This window comes from Mustela putorius, unplaced genomic scaffold (assembly GCF_011764305.1).
Source record: "Mustela putorius furo isolate JIRA1106 unplaced genomic scaffold, ASM1176430v1.1 tig00003853_pilon_pilon_pilon, whole genome shotgun sequence".
In the NCBI taxonomy this organism is placed as follows: Eukaryota; Metazoa; Chordata; class Mammalia; order Carnivora; family Mustelidae; genus Mustela; species Mustela putorius.
The window spans coordinates 34525632-34540261 of NW_025422005.1; the positions used below are offsets into that span (position 1 = coordinate 34525632).

The 14630-nt window shown below is 52.7% G+C and overlaps 1 protein-coding gene across 4 annotated transcripts in view; it reads left to right on the top strand.

Moving 5' to 3' along the window:
- RNF220 (ring finger protein 220) overlaps positions 1 to 14630 on the top strand; it is a 218326-nt gene that overhangs the window by 168140 nt on the left and 35556 nt on the right. The window lies entirely within an intron of this gene.

Genomic DNA, 14630 nt, shown 5'->3' on the forward strand with positions numbered 1-14630 from the left:
GTATTTCCAGCTCTTCGAATATCACTTGGCCCATAGTAAGCCCTCAGAGAGTGTTTGGGAAATGAAATCAGCGTACCCACTGCTTTCTACCTCCTGCACACACACACACACACACCACTCTCTCTCTCCGTCCACCTTCACCCCACACTGTGCACATATTTCTCACACACACAGGGGCACACTTTGGGCCTTATCCTAGAACGGGCTTCCATCGTGCACTCCTGCTCTGTCACCCTTCCAGGAGTCAGGCCCCAGGAGCCTCCAGCAGGGTGGTCTCCGGCTCAGCCTGTGCATCTCTGAACCGTCCCCAGATCTGGAAGAGCCTCGGGGACTTCCCTGTCTGGCGGGGGGTGGGGGGGGCTCTCATGCAGACCCCTTAGTTATCCTAGAGCTGGCTCAGCCCCTCCCCACCCCCTCCCTGGGTCACACGCAGCGACAGAGCGGCCAGTGAGCAGGATGGCTGTGTGTGCATTGCTATTAATCACCCCTCCTGGTCCGCTAACGAGGCTAATGCGGTAAGTGACAATAGCCCATCTTGGTTCCTGATTTAGGGGCTCAGGACGGAAGCTGGGCTCCTGGGAGTGAAGACGTGAATTCTCCACGACACTAAACCTTCAAATAAATCTCCTCCAGTCAGAGAAGCCCAGGGCACTAAATCCCAAGCGCCGGTAATTGAAACCCTTAGAGCTTTCTTGGGTAGGGAAATTACTGAGAGAGAGAGAGCAGCCCAGGGGTTCCGGGTGGGGTGGAGGGCTAGCAGAGAGCCCCGCAGAGAGCTCTGTGACAGGGGAGGCTACTGGAGACCCTCTCTGAGCATGTGGGTACCTGTCCGCTCTGGGGCAGGGGTATGTCTGTCAGTGTTTCTAGGCATGGGATTGTACTGTCCATCTGTGTTCACAGGACCACGGCCCACCTTCTTCACACCAGCTCTGTGGACACTGGTATTTTTCTAAGACAGCTGGAGCTTCTGTCTTTCAAGGGCTTCTCCCTGTCACTGAGCATGAAACCAGGCTTTATTTAAACAAAAGAAATTGACAGCATGACCTCATCGGCCTGCCTTCCCCTCTTCCTACCCCCCACCCCCCCCCACCACCCACCCACCCCATCTTTTCCAGTCTTCTCAGACAGTCCCTTCAAGTTCTCCCACCGACAAGGCCACTGAATCATTCAGCAGCTGCTACCCACCCCGCTCTGCGCCAGACCCTGCCTACAATCGGGTCCGGAGTCTACCAAGTGAATCAGAGAAACTCCCTGCCCTCAAGGAGCTCAGAGTCTACCAGGGGAGATAGACAAACAAATCATTGCCATATTATAGGTAGGACGTGTGCAATAATCGATAATCCTAATCGAAGTAAAGGCATATAAGAAATAGCATGAGGAAGAGAGTAATTAACATCACGGAAGGGGTCAAAGAGGAAGTAACGTCTGGGTGTGGTCTTCAAGAACAAATAGGAATTACACATTGCCTATGGATAGGGAGATGTCACGAGTGCTGTTGGCAGTGAGGACCAGCTGCGGAGAGCTGGCCCTCGCCCAGGACAGCACACAACATTGCTGGAGGGGATACGAGGCTGGAGACGGGCTTGCACAATAAGAAGCTTGGAATTTATGCTGTGGGCTTTGGGAGGGGAGGAAGGGTCTTAAGTGGCTGAATGATAGGATCCTACTTGTGTTGTAGGAAGATCCCGCTGGCTGTAGAGATAGAACTGGATTAGAGGGGACACAGAGGCGTTAGGAGACTTGACAGGAAAGACTGGAGATGATGCCTGAACTAAAGCCATGGACAAAAGACGACGCCGGGGTTCCTTAGAAGGTGAAGACCGCTCAGATGTAGGGACCAGAGTAAAAAGGCAGAGTCCTGACCGCCAATGCAGGGAAGTCTGTGGAGAGGGGTGCCACGCATGGAAATAGAAAAAGCAGGAGGAGGGCAGGTCTAAGAAAGACAAGTCCCACCCCGGGCACACTGAGCTTATAGAGCCTACAGCACATCCAAGTAGAACATCTGAATCGGTGCACGGTGACAGGGATGGGACAGGCCAGGAGGTGGGGACTGAGGAGGACAGTGTGCAGAGAGAGGAGGGGATGAAGACAGGGCCACAGCTCACGTCCGAGAACACAGAGGGGAAGGGTCAGGGTCAAGAGCACGGGCTGGAGGGGAGTCCAGCCACGTGGCTTACAGGGTAACCGCGGGCAACTTACAGAGCTTCTCCACACCCATTTCCACCATGAAGAGTAAAGTACTTAGCATGGAGGAAGTATTTGGTCGACGTTATCCCTTTCCTTCTTCCTCCCCTACCCAACTCATAGTTACCCATCACCTCTCAGCTTTTGCCTCATCCCCAAGGAGGCCTTTCTGGATTTCTTGAGCAGGGCAAATCTGCCTTTATGGGTTCTCAGAGCACTGTTCACCTCTCCTCGGCACGAGTGCAATTTTACAGTTGTTTGTATGATTTCATTGTATCTGTTTCCTCCTGCCTTGGAAGTTCCAAAAGGACATAGATTTAGACCATGGGACAGTGCCTAGCCCATAGAAGACCCTCAATAAATATTTACTGAAATAACAGATAAATGAATATCAGCGGAGGATCTGTCATAGCGGGCGGATGATGACCACTGAGGATCTGACTGAGAGCAGCCTGATGGAGAGTGGGGGTGGGGTTGCAGACCTCAATGAGTTCAGGAGTGCTAGGAGACAAAGGAGGGTGGACAGCAAGCACGACTCTTTGGAGCATCTTAGGTGAACCTGGAAGGAGGAGGGAGAACATCAGCTACAAGGTGCCATCCAGAAGGGAAAGAGGAGTTGTTCATATTGTTGTGGGGCAGGGTGACTCCAGGCGTGTCAATGCTGATGGACAGTGGCACAGGAAAGAGGGTCCCACAATAGCTTTCCCCGCTGACATAGGCAGGAAATGGGATTCTCAACCCAGGAGAAGGGATTATGGCTAGAACAGGAAGATGAACACCTCTTCCACTGAAACTGGAAGAAGAAAGACGACCGGTGTGGATCTGGAAGTGGAGGGAACTCATACGTAAGGACTTCAGATTTCTGAAGTGAAGTGGGAAGCAAGGCCACCTAGTAAAAGAGAGGGGGACAGAAGATGGGGCGGGGGACTCTGGATAGTAAAGTATTATCGGATTGTCTCTGTGGGAAAAGGGAGACCAAACTAACCAAGGGCATGTTAAGGGATTGCTTAGTAGTGCTGGGATTGGAAACTGTGAATTTTTATTGGCACATATCTGCGTGATTTTGTGATTTTCCCCAGCTGCGTTTAGCCGCCTGTGTGTCTGAGACCAAAAGGAGACTAGTTGGATGGTGGAGGAGGCAGAGGAAGCAAGAGGGTGTTGTAGTGACGTGGCCTAGGACTTGGTCTAGAATCCATGAGTCAGTGGTGTCTCGGGAGATGGAAGGACAGAGGGAGAAGCAAGTAGGATGGGTACGAGGCTGTAGGAGGGTTGGGGAGAGAGGGAGTTCTGTCGCAGAGCAATTCAGGCTGTTGACCAGCTCCTCCAGGAGGAAGTGAGTCCAGGGAGAAAAACAGCCGCCGAGGAGGTCAGTGATGGGGCTTGGCGTAGACAAGTGAGCGTCAAAGTCCTGGAGGACCATGGAGAATGGGGGACACCAGTGATAAGGGATGCAGGAGACAACTTGACCTCAGAGCCCATAGGGTGGAAAAACGGTGGGCTGGAAGTGGCAGTGAGCACCAGGAAGACACTGCCCTCACCCTCCTGGCCTGAGGAACCTGAAGTTGGGAGAAAAAACAGCCTACGCTGGGGAAGACTCCAGAGAGAGGTGTCTCCAGGGCATGGCCTGGTTTCCGGGAAAGTGATGAGAGGAAGTAAAGGAAGTACCTAGGGACCGAGGAAGGAGAGTTCACTGGCACGGAACTCAGTCCCGGAGGGCCTGATGGGAAGATGGTAAAGAGCCATCGTCATCAGTGGGGTCACCTGTGCGCCCTCCTTCCCCGGCATCTCTCCTAAGACTGTCCGCCTCTCCAGCCCACCTCCCCCGACTTGACATCACTCTTCCTGAACCATCCACTCCCCACCCCACCTCGCAGCTTACATTCCTCGTGCTCCCCCACCTCCTCCCCAGACCCTCCCCCTGCCCTGCCCCACCCCAGCCGGCCTGAGTGAGCAGGAACCCCTGCACCTTCATTTCTCAGGTCACTGCTTGGCTAATGGGCTATTAATTTGCTCAATCGTCCCCTGTGAGGCAAACTCAATTTCTGCCAGCCAGTCGTCCCTCCCTGTCGACAGCATGATTGATTGGAGGAACAGCTGTCACCGCCCGGCCGCCTGCTCCCTGCCTCCTTTCCTGAGAGTCCTCACCACCCCTCCTCCTCGGGCCGCTGCCCCGCGCCCACAGAGGCAGCGCACCCCGGCCACCTGCCCAAGGATCTGTCGCCAGCAATGAAAAATGACAGAAATATTTAAGGACAAATAAGGTTTCCCAACGCAATTGAAAATGATTACAGGCAGCTACAGATGGGGCCAATCTGATGCGCAGCAGCAAATCAAATCGAATTTCCTTATCGGCGTATTATTTTAGGCGTTATCTGGCACGTTGATGCAGTTATCAATTCAATTTCAGCCGCCGGTCCGCTGTTTACTGTCTCGCCTTTGCTGGGAAAAGGTAAACACGCTCAGCCCAGCAAATTAATTTCTGGCTGAAGCCAGAGGCTGCGAAGGATGGCTCTGTGGGACCCGCGGCCCCCACCCTGGCCCCGGGCAAGTGGGCCAGGGTGGCCGGGCCTGGGGCAGGCGAGAGCTTGCCCAGGGACCAGAAGCCCCGCTAGCCGCCTGCCCCAGCCTGGCCCAGGCCCCCGAGCAGGATTCAGGGCTCCTAGGAGACTGAGGTGACCGCTGTTGGCTTCGCGGCTGCTGCCAGGGAGAGGTGAAGGTCTCCCATTAATTCCCAGCTAAAAATGACAAATTCATCTTGGACGACAATTAAATGAAGTCAGTAATTGATGCTAATTGATCTCCAGATGCAAGGGCTCCCCTCAGCCTTAGCAGCACGTGCCTGTCGTGCTCACTCTCCCCATCCCAGGCCCCCTCCTCCTCTACCTCTCTGCGGCTCTCTCTCAGTCCTCGCCCCGCGCCCTAGGGCCTTGGGTCTCCTGACCTCTGCAGGTCTGCGGGAAACAGCTGGCCCCAGGGCTGGGCTAGCAGGCAGCGCCTGAGGCCGAGGAGCTGGCCCGCTGCCCACCCAGCCCCGCAGGCACTTATAATCAGTGCCCCGAGTCCCACCCATCAGCCCAGAAAGCAGGTAACATGCCCTCCTGGCGGTTCAGGATTTATTGCCCACAGCTGCAGAGGTTCCCACTTCATTTTTATAAGCCCATAGTCAGAGCCGGCGGGGGGTAAAGCACACTTGGATTTACTTTACTTTAAACAGTACAGTGCTAGCGTTTTGGCTCCTTGGCGGGGAAGGCACGGGGCGGGGGTGGGGGGGGCATCCAGGTACACTCCATCCACCTTTGCAGATAGGCAGAGGTGCTCTGGTGTGTTTATCTAGATGTGAAAAAACGCTCACACTCGGGGCACCTGGGTGGCTCAGGTCATGATCCTAGAGTCCTAGGATAGAGTCCTGCATCGGGCTCTCTGCTCAGCCAGGAGCCTGCTTTCCCCCCTCTCTCTCTGCCTATCTCTCTGGCTACTTGTGATCTCTCTCTCTATGTCAAATAAATAAATAAAGTCTTAAAAAAAAAAAAAAAAAGAGGCCCACACTCATGTGAGCACCTACCTGTGTATGCCAGTGCCCCCCATGTGCACGTGTGTGTCCAGACACTTCAGAGGATGGGTGTGCATGTCCCCATAGGAAGATTTTCCTGAGTTGGGCCTTTTCTACAGTCAGGCATGGCTAAACCCAGAGAACCGCCCCCCACCGCCACCCCAGAGGCTCCATCTGCCCCACCCACCAATGGCCCAGCCCAGCCCAGGGCACTGTCTGGAAGTTATTAGCTAAGGGAGGAGGGGAACTGAATCCTAGCTCCAGAAGAGAGAGGCTGCAGTTGTGTGTGGGACAAACAAGGTCAAGGGTATGAAAGACCTGGGACCCCTGAAGCCCCACCAGTCTCTAAACAGGTTGGCTGGTGCTCGCTTCAGCAGCACATATACTGAAAAGGTTGGCTGGTAGCCCTCGATGGAGCAAAGGCTGATGGGGCCAACAGCTAGGGCTCAAAGCCTCACACTCAGTGACCTTGATCTCGCGTTGGCCCTGAGCCCTTGGCTCCAGTTCGAGCCCAAGTCTGAGCCTAAACCTGTCCACAGGCTGACCTCCACCGGGCTGTCCTGCGTAAGTTTGCCATTGGCCACCCAGGAGACATGGCTGGCTCAATGCAGGCCCCCTCCACTGTCTAGAGACAGGAAAGAGCAACCATCACCAGTGGGGTCAGGGGACCAGCCAGGCTCTTGTTTTCTAAGGACCTGGCGCTGGTAGGAGGCCATGTGGAGTGGGCAGGGCCAGTCTGAGCTTTTGTAGGCAGAGGTGGGAGAAAGGAAGATGGCATGTGAGCATGAATGTGTCACCTGTGTATTATATCTATGTATCAAGGCCACATGTAAGGAACTGGTGCTATGTGAGGGGGTCTGCACCGTCTCATGGAAGGAAGAGGAACAAATTAAGGACAAGGCACTTACAGTAGGATAGAGGACCAGACCTAGATAAGGGTCAGGGCAGAGGCAAGAAGTCAGAGAAAAACTCCCATGATGTCTCCCAGCTAACATCTGCGTCCTTTGGGTAACTTATCAAGGTCAACCGTCATGTATTCATTTGTTCATTCCAAGAATATTTATTGATTTCTATGATTACTATTACCATTCTCTATCTTGGGGCTCTGTCCTCTGCTAGATGCTGGAGTTGCAGCTGTAAACAAGTTAATCCTTGCCCTCGAGAAATTTCCAGTCTACCGAGGGTGACAGACGCAGAATAGGCAGTGGTACCACTGGGTCACTAGAGGTGGCACGAGAGGCTGGGGGAACATAGAGAAGCCACCTGGTATGATCTGGGGAGTCAAGAAGTCTCCCTGGAAGAAGGAATGCCAAGTCCCATAGAGTGAGAGAAAGAGTTAGCCAGCTGGTGCCAATGGCCCCGGCCATACCCTTCGGATGGTTGTTTGCCCAGCCCAAAACAGAGACAGATAGGCCTATGGGGTTCCGAGGGACTCAGGAACTGCTAAAAATGTCAGCCTCCCCCTGAGCACCAGCCGCGGCCCCAGGGTCTGGGCAGGAGGGTACATGGTTGTTTTCAGGGCATCCCTGGGTACTGGCAGATAAATACGGGCCACCGCTAAATGCACGGCTCTTCTCCGGCGGCCCTACCCCCACCTCCTCGACCAGGGATGCCTATTAATCCTGACAAATGATGACTTACGAACATGTAATGCAAACTGATTCATCATACATTCAAATCCGCCGCCCCGCCCCAGCGGGAGGCCCCAGCCAGACAAGTGTATTACACGGATAATGTATTTGACGTATTAATAAAACCAGCCGCATTGCTCTGGCGCGGGGACTGGGGAATGCCAATATACGATGACAGATCACATATTGATGAAATCCAGATGTTTGGAATCATAGTCTTGGGGCCTTGTTCATATTGACTGAAGGTAAAAAATGCCATCTGTCAGCATGTTAACTCTTCCTGTCCCACGCTCGACAGAGGCGCCAATCATGGTTTTCTGGAGGGAGGAGACGGAGAAAGGGAAAGAGCAAGAGGGGGCAGGATGAGTAATTAGGTGGTCTGGATGGTGACGGATGGATGAAGTGGGGGTAGACGGCTGTATTGTAGATATAATGGGTGGAGGGGACTCTCTTCACGCCTTATGTTCTTGACCTCTCGGCAGCATGTGACCCTACCGATGACACCCCCTCCTCAACACTCTTTCCTTCTAGGCTTTGATGACATCACTCTTGTTTTCGTCGTCCTCTTGACAGTTCTCGGTCCTTGATGACTTAAACTTTCTCCACCTGTCGGAGTTATTCAGGGTCTGTTCCAGCCTCTTCTTTCTGTGTACTTGCTCCCTGGCCGATCTCACCTACACTCAACTTCCTTAACCGGTTCATTCATTCTGTAAATATGTACTGACTATTTACCATATGCCAGACATTGTGCCTGGCACAGAGAATGCCTTGGTAACTTCAGCTCTTACCTCTATGCCAGCTCTGTCATTCTGGCTCTGGCTCCCACAGAGTACCTGGCAAACATTTTCAAATGGACGTCTGCTAAGGCGTCCTCAAGCTAAGCACCACATCCAACGTTGAACTCATTTGCTTCCTCACCAAGCCAGCTGCTCATCCTCCTGTTGCTCAAGCCAGAAACCTTGGACTCACCCTTGGCTCCTTTCAGTCCTTTACCCACCATGTCCAACCCATTCCCTTCTGCTCACCTCCATCACCAACACCATCATCACCACCATCGCCCTCCAACAACACCACAGTATTCCACCTGAGTCAGTGAGATCACCTTCAAAGCAGCCTTCTTGCGCTCTCTACTTCGCCCCGTCAGACCATTCTCTGCAGTTAGAATGATCTTTTTAAGTGCAAGCCTGATATGTCTCTCTCCTGCTTAAAACCCTCCTGTACGTTAAAAAAAAAAAAAAAAATCCTTAATGTAATTAAAAAGCAGTCCAGGATCTGGCCTCTCTCTCATTATATCTCAACCCTCAGCCCCTCACTCACTCGGCTGCAGGCACACTGCACACCTTCCAGCTCCTCAGTTGGTCCTTCTCCTCTTCCGGACCTTCAGAATGCTGTTTTGTACCTAGAACATCACTTCCCCACAATCATTGCCTGGCTGGTTCCCCCTCATCCCTCACACCTTTGCTCGAATATCATTGCCTTCCCCTCCCAGGCCAGCTAATTCACTCCCACGGCTCCATGTACTTCCCTTTTTCTAAAACCACTCTGGGGATGTGTGTTTCAGGTCCCTATCTGCAGTCAGTTCCCAAGCTCCTTGAGAGCAGAGAGTGCACCTGTCTTGTTCATTACTACATGGCATGGGTACAAAAGTGGGCTCACTGTCAGCATCCAACTGACATTGGTTGACTATTATTGAATTATGGCGTAGGTGAGTTGATAGGTAGGTAAGTAGCTGGGTATCATGCAGTGGTAAGGAGCACTAGCTTTGGAGTTGGACGGCCCTGAACTGAAATCCTGCTCTAAAACCTTCTAGCTCTGTCTTTCGTTGTTCCGAACCCCATTTTCCTCATCAGTGTGATTCCAATAATATCTACATCACAGGACTGTTGTAAAGATATGAGATGGGATAAAATAGGCACAAGCACAACATTAAACCTACAGCCTAATGTACAATAACACTCAATAAAACGTTATTTTTATTAATACGCAGATAATGGATAAATGGTTAGGTGGATGGACCGATGGATACGCTGGCATGCAAACCAATCAACAGATAGATGGGTATGCATGGTTAGGAAGAAGGACCTCCATGGAGGCCAGAGAGGCCAGGGCCAGGGTACCTAGGGAATGGTACACAATCTTGACCATGGCAGGGAAGAAGGCCAGATAGAGGGCAAAGCCAGGCTGGTGTCAGAAGGGGACAGATACAGGCACAAGCAACAAACTGTGCTAGCGACATACTAGAGATGATAATGACTCATCACTTCGTACCGAGCCCTGGTTTAATGGAATCTTCACCAAGGTCGTGGGAGTTATATATTATTATACCTGTTTTGCATGAGAAAAGCCAAAGCTCAGTAGTGTTAGGTGATTGGCCCAAGGTCTCACAGGGGTAAGACACAACTCTATTGAATTCTGCTTGAAGGCTCCTCTGTGTCTTGCTCACCAAGAAATGGAAGCCTTTCTCCTGGGGGTTCGGTGAAGGGGAGGGTGGGACACACACGTTTGTATGCACAAACACACACCTGTACACACACACATTCTCTCAAAAGGCCCAGCTTGTGTTGCCATGCCCCATTAGTGGTACCCTCACTCTTATTTAACCTTCCACCTTTCTACATCAGACACTGGGCAGTCAAGCCCTGACTTGTGGTCTGCAGAGAAAAGATCGTGAAGACGGGTCTTGCTGCTTAAACAGAGAGCCAAGCATGGAACCCACAAGCGACAGAACTAGGACACAACCAAAGAAGCCAACCCGGAAAAGCCATCGCTGGGCGGGGCGTCGCAGGGTCGGATGTGGGTTAGTGACCTAGGAAGGGAGGGCTTTCCCTCTCAAGGAGCCCTCAGCCCCCAGCGTCCAGTCCTAAGGCCAGGCTTCACTATGGAAGTTGGCAGAGGAGGAGCGGCTTTGCCCGGCCCTGGAGTTCCTGCTCCCAATGGTCAGCACTTCCCAACAGAGGGGGGCAGCAGAGGGCTGATCTGGGACCCCAGGTGCCCGAGGCCGGGAGGCCTCGGGGCGCGACCGGTTGGAGCCTGGCCGGGCAAGGAAAAGCCTACTTGGCGGGAGCGCTCGGCTCTCCTCGGCATGCCTAGCAGGCTTCACAGCCTGCGGCCGGTCCCTTCCCGGTGGAGCCTCACCGTTTTGGGTGGGGTGCTGTTCCAAGCAGCTCAGAACGCGCAGGGGGGTGGGGGGTCCTTATGGAGGTCACACAGCTAGGGAGATCGACGCTGTCATCGCCTCTGGCCCTTGGAGCTCGAGGTGCCCTGCGGCAGGCTGAGGACAGGGTCGGGCCCCACTGCTCCCTGCCCTCCTCCTGCTTCGGGGGATACCTGCGGCAGGCGGGCAAGTGGCGGTGGCAGGCGCGCGGGGCGGGGGCGGGAGGGAGGTGCGGTAATGAATGTGGACGGGAGGCGGAATGAGCGATCCATCTTTGCATGGGAGGGGAGGGGGCCGCGGGCGTTCCCCCCACACACTCACACACTCAATCAGGCGCTGTCAGACCTCGGGCCGCCTGGCATTTTGGTGAAGAATCTCTCAGCTAAAAATTGTTGTCAGTCCCATTTCCTCGTTATCAGTGCAAGGGCTGAGGCAGCGCCCGGGGATTAACAGGAGCGGCGAGCGGCCCGCGCCGCCATCCGCCGCCGATAACACCGGGCCTCCTGCCTCACCTCCCCCATTCATCATCTTTAGCACTGACAGCCCGTCCCAGTCCCTGTCCCCAGCCCCTCATGCTTCCCGCGTCTACCCACTAGGCTGCTCAGCCTGCCTCCTGACCTCCCTGTGGAGCTAGGCTTCCTGAAGAGGGACAAAATTCAGCCTAGGCCAGCATGACCTGGACCCACCTGTGGCAAAGGGCCTGGGTAGCTGGAGGGGGAGTTGAGGAGGGCAAGGCAGGAGTGAGGGATGCTCAAGGAGCAGATGCCTTCTGACAGCCTTCCTCTGGAGGGCTTGGTCTGCCTGCCTGTGATGCTGGCATTGGCGTTGGAGAAGGGATTCCTACATCAGATGGGCAGCTATACTAGGGATTTCCAGAGGTCTCTCCAGCCTGAGAAGGACTTTCATAATTCTGGGAACTGTGGAAGATAAGGGCCAGGATGCCTACTCTGGTCTGGGAAGAGTAGGGGGTTGAGGACTTCATTCCCACCCCCCACAAGACCACAGCCCCCTCCTCTTGGCCATTCCCAGCGGTTTTATGGCCCGTTTTACGGCCACTGTAATGGCCCAGGTCAAAAGCTTCAGGGAGCTGTATTCTGGGAATTATGCAAACGAGGAGCAGGCCCAGGGCCAGAGTATGGATTTTGTCATTAAACCTGGGCAGGCCATGTCGTTAGTGCAGTAAAACCCACGTCATGACCACAGGTCTCAATATAAAATTATAGGGAACACAGCGGGGGAGGGGAAGCAGGGGGCCCATGGCCAGGCTGACACCTGCCACTCTAACCCCTGAGAAAATGGGGGGTGGGATGGAGGGCATAGGCTTCAGGGCCCCTCGGCTGATCACTGTCAATGCTATTCCTAAAGCTAGAGCCAGGAAGAGGGCCCATTGTCCTGATGGGGAAACCGAGGCCAAGCTCAGAAAAGTAGATCTCTGTGGCAACATAGCAGATGAACTAAGAACAACTCTATAGGACTGCTGATTCCTGGTCCCAACCTTGGAGGGAAAATTCTGGGCTCTAGAAATCCCTAGGAGCCAGAGTTGGTGGCCCAGGCTTAAAGGGGCAGAAACCCTGATATTTCCATCTCAGCTCAGACCCCATGCCCTGGATCCTCCTCTTTGTCAGGTCTCCTCCCTTACCATTTCCCCCAGTTCTGCCCCAGGCCTTGCTTCAATGATCCATTTCAAAAGCCTTGTCAGTTCTCCCTGATTCACCCCTTATGTCTTCCATCAGGCACTGCCTCCCCCTGGACTCTCCCAACCACCCTCCGGCCCCTCCAGCCTCCACCGTGGAGCACCTGTTTCCACCTCCCTCAGCCCTGACTGGACCCACTGACCCTTCTTCAGCTTTCCTCTTATTTTGTGATCTCCTTCAGGCCAAGCATGTGTTTTATTTATCCCTGAACTCCAGTTTCTCCTAGAATAATCCCTGAAGTAAAATAATTGTTTCATAAATGTTTGCTAAGTGAATAAGTGAATGAAGTGTAGAGATCATGATCTGAGTACAGGGGTCACTATCCAGTTAGAGCCTTGGTTTCCCCACCTGTAAAACAAAGGTAATGGGCCTGCAGAACTCCTAGGGTCTCACTCACCTCTGAGATTCTCAGGCCGAATGAAGTTCAAGGCAGAGCTGAGACTAGAATCCTCATCTCCCATCTTCCAGACCAGGCCACATCTGCTTCTTAGACTCAGAACTGCCTTCCAGCTGTCCTCTGAGCATCTGAGGCTTAACCAGCAAGGCACATGATCAATAGGGCCTCTTCCCCTCCTCAGAGACTTAACCACACAGACTAGAGCCACACCTACCCCCACCCTGGGCACATGCCAAGCCTCCACAGTGGACCTCCCAGCTCTGCGAAAAGTCATCTGGCTTCTAAGATGATCCGCTCTTTTTCCTACAGCCTTTCCCTTCCTCATTTCCTCTCCTTTGCTTCATTACTGCACATCTAGTCAACATCAGGTCTGTTTTCAATTGTCTGTAAATATCAAGTTGGATAAGAAATGACCACTGCCCACAGGAAACTCACAACTCATTCATTTGTTTCCATTCTCCTTGAAACACTTCTAAGGTGCAACTTATATTTCATTTCTTTGGTGAAGACTTTTCTTTTTTTTTACTCCTCAAAACACACACCCAGAATGAACTACTGCTTTCTTTGAGCTCTGAGATGACTCAGTCTGGGCATCCAGGAGAGCTGGGACCGTACTCAACCTCAAAGCGAAGTTCCTGTGTTTAGCCTGAACTGGGAGCTCCTTCAGACATGGGGTTGCTAGAGTTAGCAAATAAAAATATATGACCTCCAGGTAAATTTGATTTTTGGAAAAATAATGAGTAACTTTTAGTATCAGTATATGCCATGCAGTATTTGGGATGTACTTATACTAAAAAAAAAGTGTTCATTGTTTACCTGAAATTCAAATGTAATTGAGTATCTTTTTAAAAAAATTTTATTTATTTATTCGACAGACAGAGATCACAAGTAGTCAGAGAGGCAGGCAGAGAGAGAGAGGGGAAGCAGGCTCCCCGCCGAGCAGAGAGCCTGATGCGGGGCTCGATCCCAGGACCCCAAGATCATGACCTGCGCCAAAGGCAGAGGCTTTAACCCACCCAGGCGCCCTATAATTGAGCATCTTCTATTTAATCTGGCAACCCAACTCAATCACCTTGGTCATTACTGGCATGACCTTTATCTCTCTGCAAGCTAATTCTGACCCTCTCTGGGCAACAGTGGGAAGAAGAAGCAGGAGGAAAGATCTTGGCTAAAGCTGAAGTACTCTCCACAGTTGGCATTTACGTGGATAGCAAGAATGTTTCTGGATGAATAGGCCCGCTCTACCCCATGCCTTAAGCAGAGGGCAGAGGAGCACTGGGTGGTGAGAGTGACAGGGAAAGGGTTTAGGCTCCCCAAGAGGCATGCACTAGGCAAGTTCAGCCTCCTTCCTAGAATAGTGTGTTCTGGTCTCCATTGGCAACAGAAATAGTGACAGAGTTGGGACACAGTGGGGACAGAGTGCAGGCTCCCAGCTGGCCCCCAAGCCTGCATAAGCCAGCACAATACCCACTCGTATTCCCATACAATTTGGGAGGAAGAAACCCAGAATCTATTAGGTTTACAAGGGGCCAATGAGTTTATCCACGTGAGAGGTAGTGAGACCCAAACAGAGAGACTATAGATTCCAGGAATACTGAAGAAGCAGAACGGACAGGACCTGGTGGTTAAATGAACATAGAAGGGATAGTAAGGCGAGGAAGGGACCTCGGGGGAGGCGAAGTTTCCTGGCTTGGGTCACAAGACGAGTGCTGGTGTCATTAACTAAGATGAGCACTGCTGAAAGCGAGCAGTTTGGAAAGGGGTAAAGAAGCTGAGGGACCTGTTTTTGATCATTGACTTTCAGATTCTTGGGGGAACATCCAGACATTGAAGCCCATTAGGCGTTTGGATACAGAGGCTGAGAGAACCAGGGAAGGATCTAGGGCAGAAACACAGATTCTGGAGTCTGCAGGGCACAGATGGGAATTAGGGCTGTAAGAAGGAAGAAGATCATTCAGCGTGCCGAATAGGGAAAGGAGAGAGTCTGTGGGCAGAATCCTGGGAAAGTGAGGAACTGGGA